General features: G+C 56.8%; 1 pseudogene; it reads right to left on the bottom strand.

The window, feature by feature from the left end:
* Window positions 1–2549: 2549 nt before the first annotated feature.
* LOC128848647 (fibrinogen-like protein 1-like protein) lies at window positions 2550–10634 on the bottom strand (annotated as a pseudogene).
* Window positions 10635–15944: the final 5310 nt, after the last annotated feature.

Here is a 15944-nt window from a genome sequence, read left to right as displayed (position 1 = left end):
ATCGAGAGCTCGACATCTATGTTCTCTGGGCAGGCCTTGCTCAGAGCCTGCCAGCGGAGGGAGACCAGGGGTCAGGAGCCTGCATTAGCACCAGTGTGCCATTGACCAGGAGCTGGCTGAGGTAAGCGCCGCCTGGCCGGACCTCGCACCCAGAAACCCTACCCCAGGTCGGAACCCCCTCCCACACCCAAATTCCCTCCCAGACCCCACACCCCCACCCTCACCCCAATCCCCTACCCCAGCCCTGAGCCCCCTCCTGCACCCAAACTCCCTCCCAGAGTCCGCACCCCAACCCTCTGCCCCAGCCCGGATCCCCCTCTGGCACCCCAAACCCCTAATCTCCAGCCCAATCCCAGAGCCCACATCCCCACCGGAGCCCTCACCCCTCCCTGCACTCCAACCCCCAGCCCCAGCCCAGTGAAAGTGAGTGAGGGTGTGAGAGCGAGCGACAGAGGGAAGTGGGCTGGGCTGGAGTGAGTGGAGGTGGGGCCTTGGGGAAGGGGCATGAAAGGGGTTGGGTCAAAGGCGTTTGTTTTTGTGCAAGTAGAAAGTTGACAACCCTACTTAAGGACCTTTGAAAAGCAGCCTCCTTAGCACCGCTCCTGATACCAGGGGCCAAGGCGCCCCCGGACATGAGAACCACAATAGGCCAGAGCAAAACGCTGTGTTAGAAATCGGAGCTCAGGCTGCCAAGCGAACGATAGCTGACAGACAGGAGATGTGGGAATTAAGGTTGTGCCTTCAGCCAGCAACTGGCGTTCATCCGTTTGCACCACACACACACTGTAGGCAGGGCCACTATTTCCTTGTCTGCCTGCCTGTTTAGCGTCTCTCGGTCCTTACTGTGCCCATCACCGTGGTGTCTGAGTGGCAAACCAAGGGTTTGACGTGTGCATATGAAACTGCCTGACTGGAAGGATGTGGATCAGTGACTGCTGGGGCGATTGGTGGCAGAAGGCTCTGAGGGCCTGGCTCATTCCGACCTGGCTCATTCCAATGGCTTCTACAGCTGAGAGCAGCCCAGTCTCCTGCCTGGGTCCGACGCAAACCAGGAAGTACAGGACCACGGTTAATAAGAGCAGCTCAAAAGATCATTTTCTCTGAGCCCAGCCCTGCACAGATTTCCAGCTTAGGTTTGCATTTTCAGCAAAAGTTCTTCTTGATTATTTTCTCCCAACCCCTTTGTGCCTCCATAATAGCCAGCCACCCCGTCAGTCGCATCCTGGGGCGCTCCAGGGACAGCGTGTGTGCGTGTATGTGTACGTCTGTATATATATGTATGTGTACATGTGCGTATGTATGTGTGTACGTGTATGTGCACATGAGTGTGTGCACATGTGAGTGTGCGTGTGTATGTGTGTACATGTACCCCAGTCAGATGTATACATCTGGATTTCCTTTGAAAGAATTTTCAAATTGAGCTGATCAAGTGCAATGGCAAAGCACCCAATTCCTCTGCCCCCCAACTGCCTTCGCTGCTTTAACGTACAACCTGCTCCGCTGGCACCTCTGACTCCTGAAAGCCCTAACGCTCCAGGCCGTGCCCTGCCCTGCCCTGGCTGCCCCGGGTGTTACCTCGGAGTGAATCGTTCCAGATTCCAATGGGTGGCAGGTCCAGGGAAGAGCCTTATCTCGGAGGAGGCTGTACCAGACCCGCCCGACCCAGGCAGGCTCCCAGGTACTCTCTGCTCAGGGCTGATAAGGCTCCTTAGCAGTTTCTCTCCAAACAAATTCCAGTTCAAGACACCTGAGAGCTCCACAGCAGGGCAGCATCCCCAGAGCGCAGCAGGGCGGGGGTTAGGGGGAGCAGTTGGTAGCAGCAACTGCCCCTCGTACGGCAGGAGCGAGAAGTGCCAGCCACGTGCTGCCTCCATCCCCAGAGGCCAGGTGAGAGTGAATTCCCACGTCCCCGCACGATTGGTTCCGTCACTCTTCTACACTTACATGGATTTCCAATGTCAATGTTTCTAACATCAGCTTTGCCAGCTCTCCTTACACCTCTGTCTGCTAGAGCAAAAACCTGAAATGCAGCTACCTCCTCCTGCTGGGTGACTATAGACCTTAATGACAGAGCTCGGAACTGCTTAGTCAAGCTGACTAGCTGCAGCCCCTCGGGTTGCCTGCTCGAAGGTGTGCTGGCCAGGCCACAAGTCATTTCTGTGCCTCTTCCCTGCTCCTTCTCAGCATTTGAACATCATTTGACTAGTGTGAACAAGAGTCTATACTGGGGAGAGCCCAGGGTGAGAGAGTCACTAGACTCTTGTCAAGGCTGCTTCCCCACTCTGAACTTTAGGGTACAAATGTGGGGGCCTGCATGAAAACTGCGAAGCTTAACTACCAGCTTAGATCTGGTCCACTGCCACCATTCCCAAGTGGATTCCCTTCCCTGGGAAGCCTTGAGAAACCTTTCACCAATTCCCTGGTGAATACAGATCCAACCCCCTTGGATCTAAAAACAAGGAGAAATTAACCATCCCCCTCCTTCCTCCCACCAACTCCTGGTGGATCAAGTTCCAAACCTCTTGGATCTTAAAACAAGGAGAAATCAATCAGGTTCTTAAAAAGAAGGCTTTTAATTAAAGAAAAAAGGTAAAAAACATCTCTGTAAAATCAGGATGGAAAATAACTTTACAGGGTAATCAAACTTAAAGAGCAATAGGCCAGAGCAAAACGCTGCGTTAGAAATCGGATTCAAAGTACAGCAAACAGAGGTAAACACTCTAGTAAAAGGTACATTTACATGTTGAGAAAACAAAGTAAAAACTAACACGCCTTGCCTGGCTGTTTACTTACAAGTTTGAAATATGAGAGACTTGTTTAGAAGGATGTGGAGAACCTGGATTGATGTCTGGTCCCTCTCAGTCCCAAGAGCGAATGACTTCCCAAACAAAGAGCACAAACAAAAGCCTTCCCCCCACCAAGATTTGAAAGTATCTTGTCCCCTTATTGGTCCTTTAGGTGAGATGCCAGCCAGGTTACCTGAGCTTCTTAACCCTTTACAGGGAAAAGGATTTTGGAGTCTCTGGCCAGGAGGGATTTTATAGTACTGTACACAGGAGAGCTGTTACCCTTCCCTTTATAGTTATGACAACTCTGGTTATACAGTGCTCTGTATACATCTGTGAAGCAGGAGTGATGAAACCCCAGTCACAGCCGGGATCCAGCCCCAGAGAGCGCCAGCCTGGCCCTGGGGGGTGGGGGTGGGAGGGCGACATGGAGAGCAGTTTGGTCCGATGGAGGGCACTGCTGCCAGGTGGCTCATGGGGAGGGGCGGGGGTGGGCTGTGGCGTATGAAGAGTTCAGGTTGTTTTGGGGTAGCCATGTTCAGGGGGGAGTTGGGGTGTGGGTGGGACCCCAAGTTGGGGGGAATGGTGCAGGGGAACCCTGGGTTTGGCAGGGAGCCCCCAGTCAGCAAAACAGCTGAGCAAGCTGGGGACAGGCTGAGGATGTCCCCGCTTGCAGCGTCATGCTCCAGCCTGGCGAGGGATGGCTGGCTGGGGAGGGCACCAAGCGCAGCCTGCAATGGGCAGAGTGGGGGGTGGGGGGGTGGCTCCCAGCACGGACAGCGGAGATGGGAGGCGGGAAGGGGAGAGGTCAGTGCCCTAGGCAGGGGGATCCCCCGCTCCCCCACTGCAAAACAGCACACCCCCACCTCACCACCAGCAACCGAGATGGAGGGGACAGCTTAGTGCACGGGCGGGGGCGGGGTCCCTGATACTCCCAACTGCAAAATAGCAACCCCCTCCCCCCTGTCTGCACCCCAGATGCTGAAGAGGGAGGAGGAAACCTTCCAGCTGCACCTCAGCGGCTCCCAGCTTCCCTCCCCCTGAAAACATCCCTCTTTCCAAACCTGCCCCCCAAAATCCCCCCTACGCACGCTCTCCACGCAGGCTCTGTCAGGAAGGCCAATTAGACAGGACCTTGTGTCCTGGGGATGCACTGAAGGGCCATGGTCAGGAGGGGACTGGAAAGATGCAGTTGGGGGGGGGCAATGCCCCTTCACATTCCCCCCCATCTTCACCCCTGCCAGTGGACCAGCCAGGACTACGTCATGGCCCATCTTTGGGCTACAGCCCACGATTTGGGAGCCCTGCCCGAGGGTGAACTGCATCAGACCCAGCTGACTTGTTCTTTAGCCTGTTCTTTCCGTGTTCGGGGGGGGGGTGCTCCTGCCCCTGGCTCTTAGCATTAATGGTGTTCAACATCTGGTCACAATGAACTTTGATTGAAGTGACTGAAGCCAAACAGGCAGGAAATGCTCAGAGATGCTCAGAGGACGTCAGCCTGACAGATAAATACACTGCTAGGAGCTGGATTATACCTTGTGATGGGTGGAGTTAAAATCTCATTGACACAGCTGTGAGGATGCACTCTTCATTTAAGACAGCTGGAAGCAACAGGTAAGGGGGCCTCGTGTAGAACAAGCCATGATGGCGTGTGCCCAGAAACTAGCCCCAGGTGGGCAGAGGATGCCACCGAGTGTCGTTCTGAGCTGGTGCGTGTGTGACAGAGACAAGCCGGGCAGTGCAGCCAGGACACGGAGGCAGAGCAGGAAAGCCGAGCAGAGCCTGTGAGCATGGTGTGATCTTGGGAGGAGCATAGAGAGCTTTTGGGCCAGCTGCTAGCTAAAGAGGCTTGGAGCTGAGAGCAGGGAGGCTAATCCCTGCTGTTGGTTCCTGCTGTGTTTGGAGAAGCAGGACTCTGTATGTTCCTTGTCAATAAACAAGATATCAAAAAATTACCAGACTCCACTGCCAATTTCTGCTCCCCACTGGAACATCCCCAGGGCCCCAAACTTTGACTAGCCCCTTGGGTTGAAGAGGGACACCAATATCTTTATTGTGTGGTTTCGTTGCACGTCTATCTAATCTCAGTGGTTTATCAGCAACTAATTACTGTTGCAATGTTTTCTCATGTAATAACCATATTTATTAAAAACACAGAGGCCAGGTTTTTGAACCCAAACTCACCACTGCTAATACATGCAGGATTCAGATGTAAAGTCCTGGCTTTAAGTCATCCCCCATTTAAATGCTCAATGACAGTTGCTAGAAATCCAGTGTCATGATTCATTGATCACTAATGCCAAGGGGCAGTGGCAGGGCTGGGAGAAGCAGAGGTTAATGTGGGTCTAAAGTCGTAGTGAGTGACATGGCTTCCAGCGAGGCAGAGTGGAAGAGGGGGTCCAGTTATACACACCAATCACACTCTTCGTGTCATTCGAACGCACCGGCGGGATCGGCTCTCAGCATTTATTCCAGGGGATTTATCATGCAGAAGCCAACAGGGAAGGGGGTGAGCAGAGTGGAGGCATTGCAGGGACTGCACTGATTAGGTGGGGGATGGCGCGCCGTGTCTGATCTAATATTGTCTCCCCTTCTCAGCGGCGCCGGCTCCCAAGGAGGATGGGCTCCTCCTGCCGGACCCAGCACACGTCTGTTGGCTTAACCAGGATGAGGGAAGAGTTGCACTCCCCACTCTTACAGAACCCTGCCCAGTAGATGTAGCCTTTCCCATTGAGCAGGACGTTCTGACACTTGTCGTACCACCAGCCTCCATAGCTACTTGCGCAATTCCCACTGGCCTGGTCCTGATCCTTGTCAGTCGTGCTGAACTTCATGTTGTCGTGTATGCTCCCCAGGCCGGAGTAGTAGGTGGTGAGATAGTCCTCGCCGTCCCCAGAGTACCTGCCCAGCCTCAGTGGGTACCCGCTCAGCTCATCCTCGACACTGAAGATGTCGTACTCTGCGTAGCGGGTGTTGTTGGATTTGTCCTCCACCACAAAGCGGACCTTGTAGGTGTTCTGCCGCGTGAGCAGGGACAGGTACTCGTTGCCCAGCCAGTAATCCTGCTGCATGTTCCCAAAGCCGTACTTGTAGGTGCTCCAGGACTCCAGGTGATCTCTGTGTTGTAAGAATTTCTCTGGACAACGGTCCAGCCTTTGCCTTCGGTGTCCATGTCACACCACACCACTCGAGGGGGAGAGCCTGCCGGCTGGATGACATGGACGCCGCTGGGACTGTCCCTGGGAATGTTGCTGCAGTCTTTGGGGAACCCTGAAATGCCACGAACATCAGGTTAAGGGGGCAGGTGGGGGTGGGGGAGTGAGCGCTAGCTAGCTCGATCAAATCAGCCTGGGGTAACTGGAGGCTGGGTTTTAGAGGCAGGTCCTGTGTATTTCACAATACTACAGCCACAGAATCCGCCCCGGCCATTCCTGGCCACAGAATCCGGCTCCAGATCTTACACTTTCATTTTACCAATAAAATAAAATAAGAATAGTTTCTTGCTCTGCTGGTTTTGAAGAAACCTTGAAGAGATTAATCAAGTGTAAACCAAGGCTCTGTATCCTTCCTGAGTCCGTACTGCTAAAGAAATCGTTTGGCGAGGGTGGGGGAGACGCTGCCAGATCCATCTCAGCGAATGTCAATTATGAAACTCATCCGTGACAATTTAAATGGGAGTTTTCAAAGAGCCTAAGGGAGTTTGACACCCGACTGTGACTGGAATTCAGTGGGATTTAGGCACCCAACTCCCTGTGGTGCCTTTGAAAATTCCAGACATCCTATTGAGGGGCTTGTCTTTGGGGCGGAAATTGTCCCGAACTATCCTGGTAGAATGAGAGCACTGTGGTTATACTGCCCCTCCCCTCCCCAGGGTCCTCCCTCGAGCCTGAGCCCCCCAGCTCCCATACCCCCCAGACAATCCCCCTGTGTGCCCCTCCCCCATAGCTGAGCCGAGTGGGAGGAGCTGCTGAGCACTGCAGGGGGCAGGGGCTCAGGGCCACCTCTGGAGCTGGTTCGGCCCCTGGCCTGCCTGGGCAAGCCCCTGAGCAGCTCCCAGAGCCGCTGGAGGTGTGGGGAGAAGGGAATGAAAACCCCTGACAAGGAGGAACTGGCTCTCCCTGCTGCCTGGACTCTGGGGGCAAGGCTTCTAGGCATGAGCGAGAGATCCCCAGCTGTTAGCCGGGGCTAGCCCTAGTATAGGAGTTGGTGAGATAGAAGGGTAGAACTCCCAGCCAATTTGGGGGGGGGTGCCTGGTTCCCAAACGCTGCCCTGCGGTTGGCACCAGCGCTCTTCAGTCACTGCCGGCGGCTTGGCAGCCGTTACCGGAGAAAGGGATAACGAAGCTGTGTAAAGCAAACAGCCAGTCGAGCAGCACCTCCCCCACCCCGGCTGGCCCATTCCCAGGCGCTGGAGGCCTGCGAATGGGAGTAGTGGGCTCACTAGCGCAGGCTGGCCTTGCGATCCCTTTGGAGAACTCAGCGTTTCTTTGGGCCCAGCGCTGGCGGGGGGGCGGGAAGGTGCATTCAGTGGATAAGTGGATATAGGGGTGACCCCGGCATGGGGGAGAGGAGCAGAATCAGGCCCACGATGCCCTGATCTCGGATATGGCAGATGATAGAAGCTCTCCGATGGGTTCTCTGCTCACCCCTCTCGACCTTCTTGTGGGCCAGGGCCCCGTTGCCCTGCATGGGGGCTACGCAAAGGAGCGCCATCATGGACAGCACAGACAGAAACACGAGAGAGCTGGACTGGAACCCTGCAGGGGACAGAAACCGCTGGACATGAGACCAGGAGAGAGTTTCACAAGTGCCTAAATCCCACTAGAAGTCACTGGGATTTAGGCACTTAAGTGACTTAGCCACTCTTGAAAATGTTACCCTTAGATGCTAAGGCCAGAGTTTTCAGAGGGCTCAACTACTGGGCCAGATTTTCAGAAGAGCTCAGCTCCCAGGTAGGCACCGCAGGACATGGCTGGATGTTCAAAGGGGCTCAGCATGGGGGGGGGGGGTGGGCCCAAGTCTCTGGAGACAGGGTGAAGCCCACCATTCACCTCTCTCCCGGCCCGGCCACTGTCTCCATCTCTTCAGCCGGCCCGATTAGCACACAGCTGGGACCCAGCTGCATGGTAAAAACCATTCAAAGATTGCGGCTCCGATGGCCTGGCTCCCGGGTCCCGGGCGGGTCAGGGCCGGCTGGAGCGCTCCCTGTGGTGGGGAAGGAGCTGCTGCCTCTCTCCCCGCGCTGCACCGCTGCAAGGGGAGTGCTGCTCGGAGCAACTCCCTCTGTACCAGCTCCCCCCGTCCACAGTCATTACCACCAGCCGGAGGGCAGTGCCCGCTCACCCACACAGAGACAGCATCTGGGCAGCCTCCAGCAGGGCTCTGCCCCCCTCAGATGAGTGCCAGGTGAGATGGGCCCAGGGCACAGAGCTGCTGTGTGCCCCACGCCAGGCATGCTGCCCCCTGCACTGCAGCCCAGCAGCCCAGAGGGGGACACGCTGCTGACACTGAAGCTGTTCTGTGGGCCCAGCTCAGGCCAGGCTTAAAGTGGGCAGAGTCGCCAGGGGCCACAGTCCTGGCCAAAAAGAGTTCAAAATGGAGCTGGGTCGCTGAGGGGTGCACTGTAAGCGCTGCCCTAGCAAGGGCATGGCCATTTATTTCAGCCGGGATTAACATAGACACCCCTCCCCCTCCCCACACATGCTTTTCCCAGGCCACCTTCAGCACTCAGCACAGGGATTCACAATGACCTTGCCGGGATCAGCAGCCCAGAGCAATCCAGATTCTTGTACAGAAACCGGCTCATTCACCCCCCGCCCTCCCCCAGGTATATCTATCACAGCCCTGGTATTACATCTTGTGTAGCTGCAGCCCACATAACGCAGAGCACAGCATATGCAGCCCCCAAGGGTAAATAGGTTGAGAACCCTACAGCAGAGGCTCACGTGTGAAGCTCCAGAGGTCCCAAGTTTGATTATAGCTGCTGCCGGCCCATAACAGTTGCAAAATGGCAGCTTTTTGTGGGGTGAGGCGGGGTGGGGTGGGGTGGGGTGGGCCGGGACGGGCAGGGTGTGTGTGTGTGTGTGTGTGTGTCAAACCAGAACAGGCTAAAGTCCGGCACCGTGCTTTCTGTCAGCCATCATTGTATTCATGTGGTGTTGCAAAGTTAGAAAGTCCACAACTAACCCCAAAAGTGACCATGATACAAACGTGTGTAACCCTTCTGCCCATCTAAGTTGGCAGCAACAAGGGCCGGGTTCTGTATCTAGGGGTTCCGTTTCAATAACGCAACGCAATGCAAAACCGGCTTGAGCCCCCACCCAGTGACCTGGGACAATTACATACCACCCCCTGGGTGCCTCTAAGAGGCAATACTTCCCCTCTCGCAAGCACGGAGTCTGAGTGTAACAGAAAATGTTTAATAACATGAGGTAAACAACATCAGCATTAAATTGGAAAAACACCACAAACAGGATTCATAACACAAACCATGAGCAAACACCCCCCCCCCCCAGCAAGTTGGGCTGTGTCCTTTCCCTTGGGTTCTTGAAACCAGTAACCCAAGGATCACCAAAGTCCCAAAAGTCCAACAACCCCCCCAAAGTCTCTGTCCCTGGTCAGTGCAGCCCCAGAGTTCGGGGGGGGGAGCACGCAGGGTGTTAAGGGGCACCTTACGTGATCCGAGGCCGACGGGGTTCCACCGCAGCCTTCACCACGAGACGCTCCACTCCACCAGCTGCCCCATGAGCTGCTCCCACCGTCCCACGAACTGCTCTGGCAGCTGCTCCACTCTGCTCACTGACCTGTGAGCCGCTCAGCTCTGCTCCACTTCAGCCGACCTTGGGCCGCTCCCACAAGGTTCCGCTCTGCTCTGCTAGCTGTTCCTCCAGCCGCTCCGCTCCACTCACCGACCTGTGTGTCGCTCAGCTCTACTCCAACCGTCCCCACAAGGCTCCACTCTGCTAGCTGCTCCACCAGCCGCTTAGCAATATAGCTTCAGGCTCCCCCACTAGTTAACACAGCCTCAGTGATCTCAGCTCATAATAACTTTAGCTCTTTTGTGAGTTCAGCTCTTAGCAATTTCAGCACATAGTAGGGGAGCCCCAGTGCTAGTGCACCATTGGCCCAAAGTGAATTCAGCTTAGCAGCCTGTAACTAGACTTCTAATGGAATCAAAGTTAGCTCTGATATTCAACAGTGGAGAGAGGCAGTAATGCAATGGGTGTTTCAACCCCTCAGGACAGAGGGGGCCATACCATCAAGTACAAACACCTGCCCCCATCCTCCCTCTATTCACTAGGTTTTGTAACCCATGCCCCTTGTCAAGCAAGTGCTACTTAGGTAATAGTGAAGGACTCACTCAGTCCTTCTGTCATACAATAGTTTCACTGGCCTTGATTCACAGAATCAGGGTAACAAAACTTTATTCTTCCTGTCCCAATAACAGAGAAAACTGGGGATCCCACACCAGCCAAAGTAACCACTTTGAGTTGCTGTTGTTTCATGCCAGGCGGGTGGGTGTGCCTATGCAAACAAGATCAGCCCCTGGAGTTCTTTTCCACACTCACCATAATTCACCACCAGATGTCAGGGTAGAGCTCATCCTGACTCTGCTTACATGTGCAAATGAATTAGAGAGAGAGAGAGAGAGAACACCGTGTAAACGACACACCGAAACACACTGTTGCAATGGAAACACTTTGCCCAGACATGATCCCCAGACAGATTTCATTGGAAACACCTTCTTTTTGGAGCTGCCTGGACCCCAAATTCTTCAGACAATGTCACAGCCCAAGTAACTGTGACACGCTGCCAGCAATCTCAGGTATCCTTATGAGAGAGAGGAGAGAGGCGTAACCCCATGGCAGGCAAAGGGTTAAAGCTTTAAAGGAGAAGGATTTCAGTGAGAATGACAAGCCAGAACTATAATGTTTGGAACTGAAGTGAAATAACAATCTGGAGTCACTCATCCTTGAAAACACGCCTCCCCTTCTCCTGACGCCCCAGAGGAGCAGGGACGCTGCCAGCTAGCAGCCGTTCACACACTGTAATAGTCTAAGACACAGAGGGCCTGAGTTCGACCTGTGACCTTGGAAAACTCATTACACTGCACCATACCTCAGTTTCCCCATTTTTAAAACATGGTTTATGCTAGTTCCTTTGTGTTCTAAAGTACTTTGGCCCCAATGCCCAAAGGTACCTGGGGCAGGGCGGGAGGATTCCTGCCTAGGGTCCAGCAGAGCGCTGGGCAGGGGATCCCCGCCAGGCTCCTGGTACCCCATGGCCCCGGGGGCACTCTTTACTCACCAGGAGGCACTGCCAGACTCCTAGCTAGCCAGGCTCATGCTGCAGCATGCACTTGCTGGGGGAAATGCTGCTCCGTTTCAAAGGAAAAGCAGCATGTACCTCACTGCGCCCCCATCCCTTGTGCCTCGGCCAGGCAGGGTCGGGAAAGCAGAGGATGCACCAGGGCTCCCCTCCCCCTTGTGCACCTGCCCGGGCTGAGGGGCGGCACTGAGAGGAGTGCAGGCTGCCCCTCTCTATGCGGTAGTTACTGCATCTGTCTGGGCATGTTCCTTCCTGTGCCCGGGCACTCAGGGCACATGGTGTCCCACAGGGGCCACATAGCATGCCCTGCCACTGCACCTCCTCCACGTGCCTACACCGCCTGGGGCTCTGGTGCCCACCACCAGGCTCTGGCCCTACATCTCCAGGCTGTGTGAAATACTGGGCATTTCAATAAAACTCATCCATCCCGACGCTGCAGCTGAGCGGGCGAGTTAGCAACCTGAAGCGTCCCCCACTTCCACATCAGAAACCAGAGCCGGGGCTCCATGCCTTTATGGGGAAAGCGCCACTCCACACCCAGCTTATCTTGCTTTCTCAACCACTGGCCTCAAGCCTGGCCTGTGGGCAGGGAGCGTCTGCCCATCCTTTATTTACCGCAGATACCAGATTTCTTGGGCTCCCTCCCTCCTCGCCGAGAATGCCAACGTTTCTGAAGCCGGGCAGGTGTGAGCCAGGGATTTAATTTCTCAGTGGGACCCTGCGGCATTACTGTATCATCGGCCTTCCAGACGAAGGACGCACTAAATGGAGAGGATCAAGCCAGAGGAGATGGCAGGAACGGGGGTTGTGCAGAACGCGATGGGGGTGTAACGCTTGTGCCAGGTGGTATTGGCAGTGACAAGGACGAGAATCAGGATCTCGGGGTTCCTCTTAGCATTGCAAAGCAGAACCAGCTGGAGCGCCCTCCCAGAAATCTGGGAAACTGACCAGCACGCCCCTAACAGGCAGCTGTTCCCCCGTCGCGAGCGCTGAGTCTGTGTCTAACACACGAGAACTTTTATTTAGAGGAGAAAGAAACGCAGCATGAACTGGGGAAACCATCACAAGAGTGACTCAGCAGTATGTGAACTGTGAGTGAAATGCCCGCTCTACAATCCATTGGGCAGCAGCCCCTTGCCTCAGTTTCCCAGCTTGGGATGAGAGAGTCCAATGGACGAATGTCCCTTTGGCACACCCCTCCCATTTTCCCTCTGCTGTCCCCTTACCCAGTTTACAGGCCCAGCTCAGCAGAGTTTGAGAGTTCGGGGGGGGTTCGGGGGGGGGTTCGCCTCCTGCCCCAGGGAGAGAAGGGATGGGCCAGGGATGCCTCTGCCTCTGCTCTGCACCGCTGCTGCTCCATGCTGCCCGTCTCTGCCTGGAGCTGCGATGCCATGCTGTGAGGGGCCTCCAGCCCGGAGTGAGTCCAGCTCTTAGTGACTTCCCTGGCTAGGGGGAACCTCGCTGCTGCTCCCCCCTGTACTGTCTTTCACCACAGCACCGGCTCTATGGTGCCCACGCAAACCAGCTTCACAGTGTTTTCAGCTCTAGGGATCACTGAGAAGAAACCAGGACTTCCAGCTGAGTCCAGTCAGCTCTGTCTTTAAGCACTGGGCAGACCCAACGTTTTGTAGGCACCTTTCACCAAACCCACACACCCGGTGGGAACCCCTCTCCCCACCGCCCTCGGACTTTCAGTTCCATTTGGTATCACTAACCCCTGCTTAGCACGTGGGGTTACAGAGACTGAACCCCCGCTCCCGCCATTGTCCCGACAGGTCACGGCCGGGTGAGGAGATACCTGAGTGGGATGGGCTGGAGCGAGACTGCGCTGCTGCTGCATCTGTCCCACAGGGAAGAGGATCAAACTGGATTCATTCAGCGACTGTCAAGGCAGCTGCTCTCTGTGTCCCAGCTCTCCCACATGCAATTCATGCTGCCTCCTCCCCCCCGCCTGCACACCCCGAATGCCAGCTGCAGCCGGACCCATAAGTCTGGCTGCCCCAACAAACTGGTAAAGCAGCTTCCAGTGGATTCTGGCTGATTCTGGCTACGCATCTGTGACGAACTGGGACTGTTCTTACTGTGGTCTTTGAATGCTGACAGGGGAGTGTGGCTAGGATAGTCTGCATTGGGGGATGGGAGACTGATGGGAGAATACCTGAGCATGTAACATGAGAACCCAGGAAGGGGTTAGAGGCCAGGTGACACCTTTGCCCAGGAAACTGAACAAAGGCTGTGGGAGGGGTCGCTGAAGGGAGAGTTTCAGGAGCTGGCTGGTGGAATGGCTGGGAGGCAGACAGGGCTCTGAACTCCCAAGGGGGCTGGGGTGTCCGAGGATCCCAAGATGGACCTAAATGAGGGGGTCCTGTTTTCTGTGCCTGCGGGACCTGTCTTGAACTGTGTCCCTGTCGTCTAAATAAACCTTCTGCTTTACTGGCTGGCTGAGAGTCATGGTGAATCGCAGGAAGCCGGGGGTGCAGGACCCTGAGTCCCCCCACACTCCGTGACAGTATCACCCCCATCAGCTGGACGTGCTGGGCCGACCCCATGCACAACAGGGGCAGCAGCGCGGCCACCCTCGCACTCTGATTGTGACACAGGATTGTGGGGGCTTCTCACCTGTCCCATGGAAACGTGGCCAAAGGCGCCAATTGTCCCTTCATCAAAATGGCGCCATCTCCCACTGCTGCCAGCGGGGCTGAGGCCTGCGCGAGGGCCGCCCCGTCCCCACGCTCTGTCTGCATGTGGCAGGCAGGCTGCCCTCCTGACGTTGGCTGCCACCTCCCGCTGGGCTCCAGGAGGCTGAAGCCGAGCCCACAGGCAGACTGGCTGAGGCCATGGTTCAGGGCCTGGACAGCGCATGGGGACTGTGAGGGGATGTGGGGGGAAGGCTGAGCGGGTTGCAGGAGGATGTGGGGGCAGGGATAGGGGGCAGGCTGAGGGGGACAGAGGGATATGGGCATGAGGGAGACAGAGTGTGCAGGGGGAACGCTGACAGGGGTAGTGGGTGTGGGGGGCAGGGAGAAGGCTGAGGGGGCCAGGGAGTATGGGGGGCAGGGGGAAGGCTGAGGGGGGCATGGGGATGGGGCAGAGGGGAGGCTGAGGGGGTTGGAGGTGATCATGTGGGATATAAGAGCGGCTGAGGGAGGTGCAGGGGCATGTGGGGGCAGGGGGCAGAAGAATGTGGGGGAAGGTTAAGGGGGCCGGGGTGTGGGAAGCCGAGGGAGGCTGAGGGGGGTACAGGGGGATGAGGACAGGAAGGAGGCTAAGGGAGGCAGGAGGGAGGCTCAGGGAGATGTGGGGGGCAGGGGAGAGGCTAGGGTTTGTGCGCAGAGGACAGTGCTGGGGCTGGCAGATGGGGGGATCATGGCAGCTCTCCCAGCCAGGGAGGTGGGGTGGCCTTCCTCTCCCAGCAGCCGGGGCTGGGCTGTGCTGCAATGTTCCCAACTCTCAGGCAGGGCTGGCTCTAATTTTTTTGCCACCCCAAGCAAAAAAAAAGAGTGCTGCCCTCCATAGTGCCGCCATAACACACGCCCTCAGCACCGCGACGCCACCCCACCTCCGTGGAGTGCTGTGTAGCCGAACACCCCGCCCCCCCGCGAAGCGCCGCCGAACACAACCCCCTCCCGCGGAGCGCCGCCGAACACCCCCCCCGCAGAGCGCTGCCGAACACACCCCACCCCCACGGAGCGCCACACCGCCGAACCCCTCAGGCCCCCGAGGAGCGCCACGCATCCAAACACCCCCCTCCCGCAGAGCGCCGCCAAACACCCACCCCCCGCGGAGCGCCGCATAGCCGAACACCCCCCCTCGCGGAGCGCTGCCAAATGCTGTGCCGTCGAACCCCCCCACCAAGCGCCACCGAACACTCCCCCCCCCCGCGGAGCGCCGCACCGTGCTGCTGAACCCTCCCACCGCCACACATATCTCCCACCGAGCGCCGCGCCGCCAAACACCCCACCGCCGGGCCGCGCTGCCAAACAGCGCCCCCGCCCCCGCGGAGCGCCCCGCTGTGCCACCCCCCCCCCCGGAGCACTGCTGCCGAATCCCACCCCCCAGTGCCCCCTACACACCCAGCCGACGAAACAAAAACAACCCACCCCACCCCCAGCGACCAAACTCCCAGCCCCCAAAAAAATCCCCACCACCCCAAGATTGGCCGCCCCTTACCAGGTGCTGCCCCAAGCACATGCTTGGTCGGCTGGTGCCTGGAGCCGGCCCTGCTTTCAGGGGCTGAGTGTGAGTCCCGGGCTTTGGGCACCAACAGGAGAAGCTGCCGTGATAGTGGGAGAAGCTCCTTTGACGCCGTGATGTTCAGGGCTGGGCCTGAGGACAAAGCTCTGTGCGAGAGCCCCGGGGCTGAGGGCACAGACCTGCCCTGCTCTCCCCGCGTGTCTGACCCCATAGCAGAGAGGGTCCCAGAGTAGGGGACGGGGGACCACAGCAGAGGAGAGGGCAGCGGGAGGCAGAGGAGTGTTGCTGCTGGGTGCAGACAGTAACAGGCAGTGGCTGGCAGTTCCCCTGCCTTACGGGGAGGAGAGGGGAAGTGGAGTCTCCATTGGAGCAGCCAGCAGGAGCCGGGCATTACAGGCTGACTTTTCAACCTGGGATGATCACACCCATTGGCCGGGGAGTCAAAAGCCAGATGTAAAAACATGCTCTGATTTTTTTTCTTTTTAGAAGAAAGAACCCACCAGCCTCACTGTTCCTTCTCCCCCCTCTGGTGAACACTGGGTCAGCCGCACGGACAAGCCAGTCTGGTGCCTTGCTTCAGGGCTCAGTTTCTTCTTCAGCTGAGGAGAAAGGAACCATGCAACAGCAACGTAACGT

This window comes from Malaclemys terrapin, chromosome 14, assembly GCF_027887155.1.
Source record: "Malaclemys terrapin pileata isolate rMalTer1 chromosome 14, rMalTer1.hap1, whole genome shotgun sequence".
NCBI lineage: Eukaryota > Metazoa > Chordata > Testudines > Emydidae > Malaclemys > Malaclemys terrapin.
This window is presented reverse-complemented; position numbering and strand designations above follow the sequence as displayed.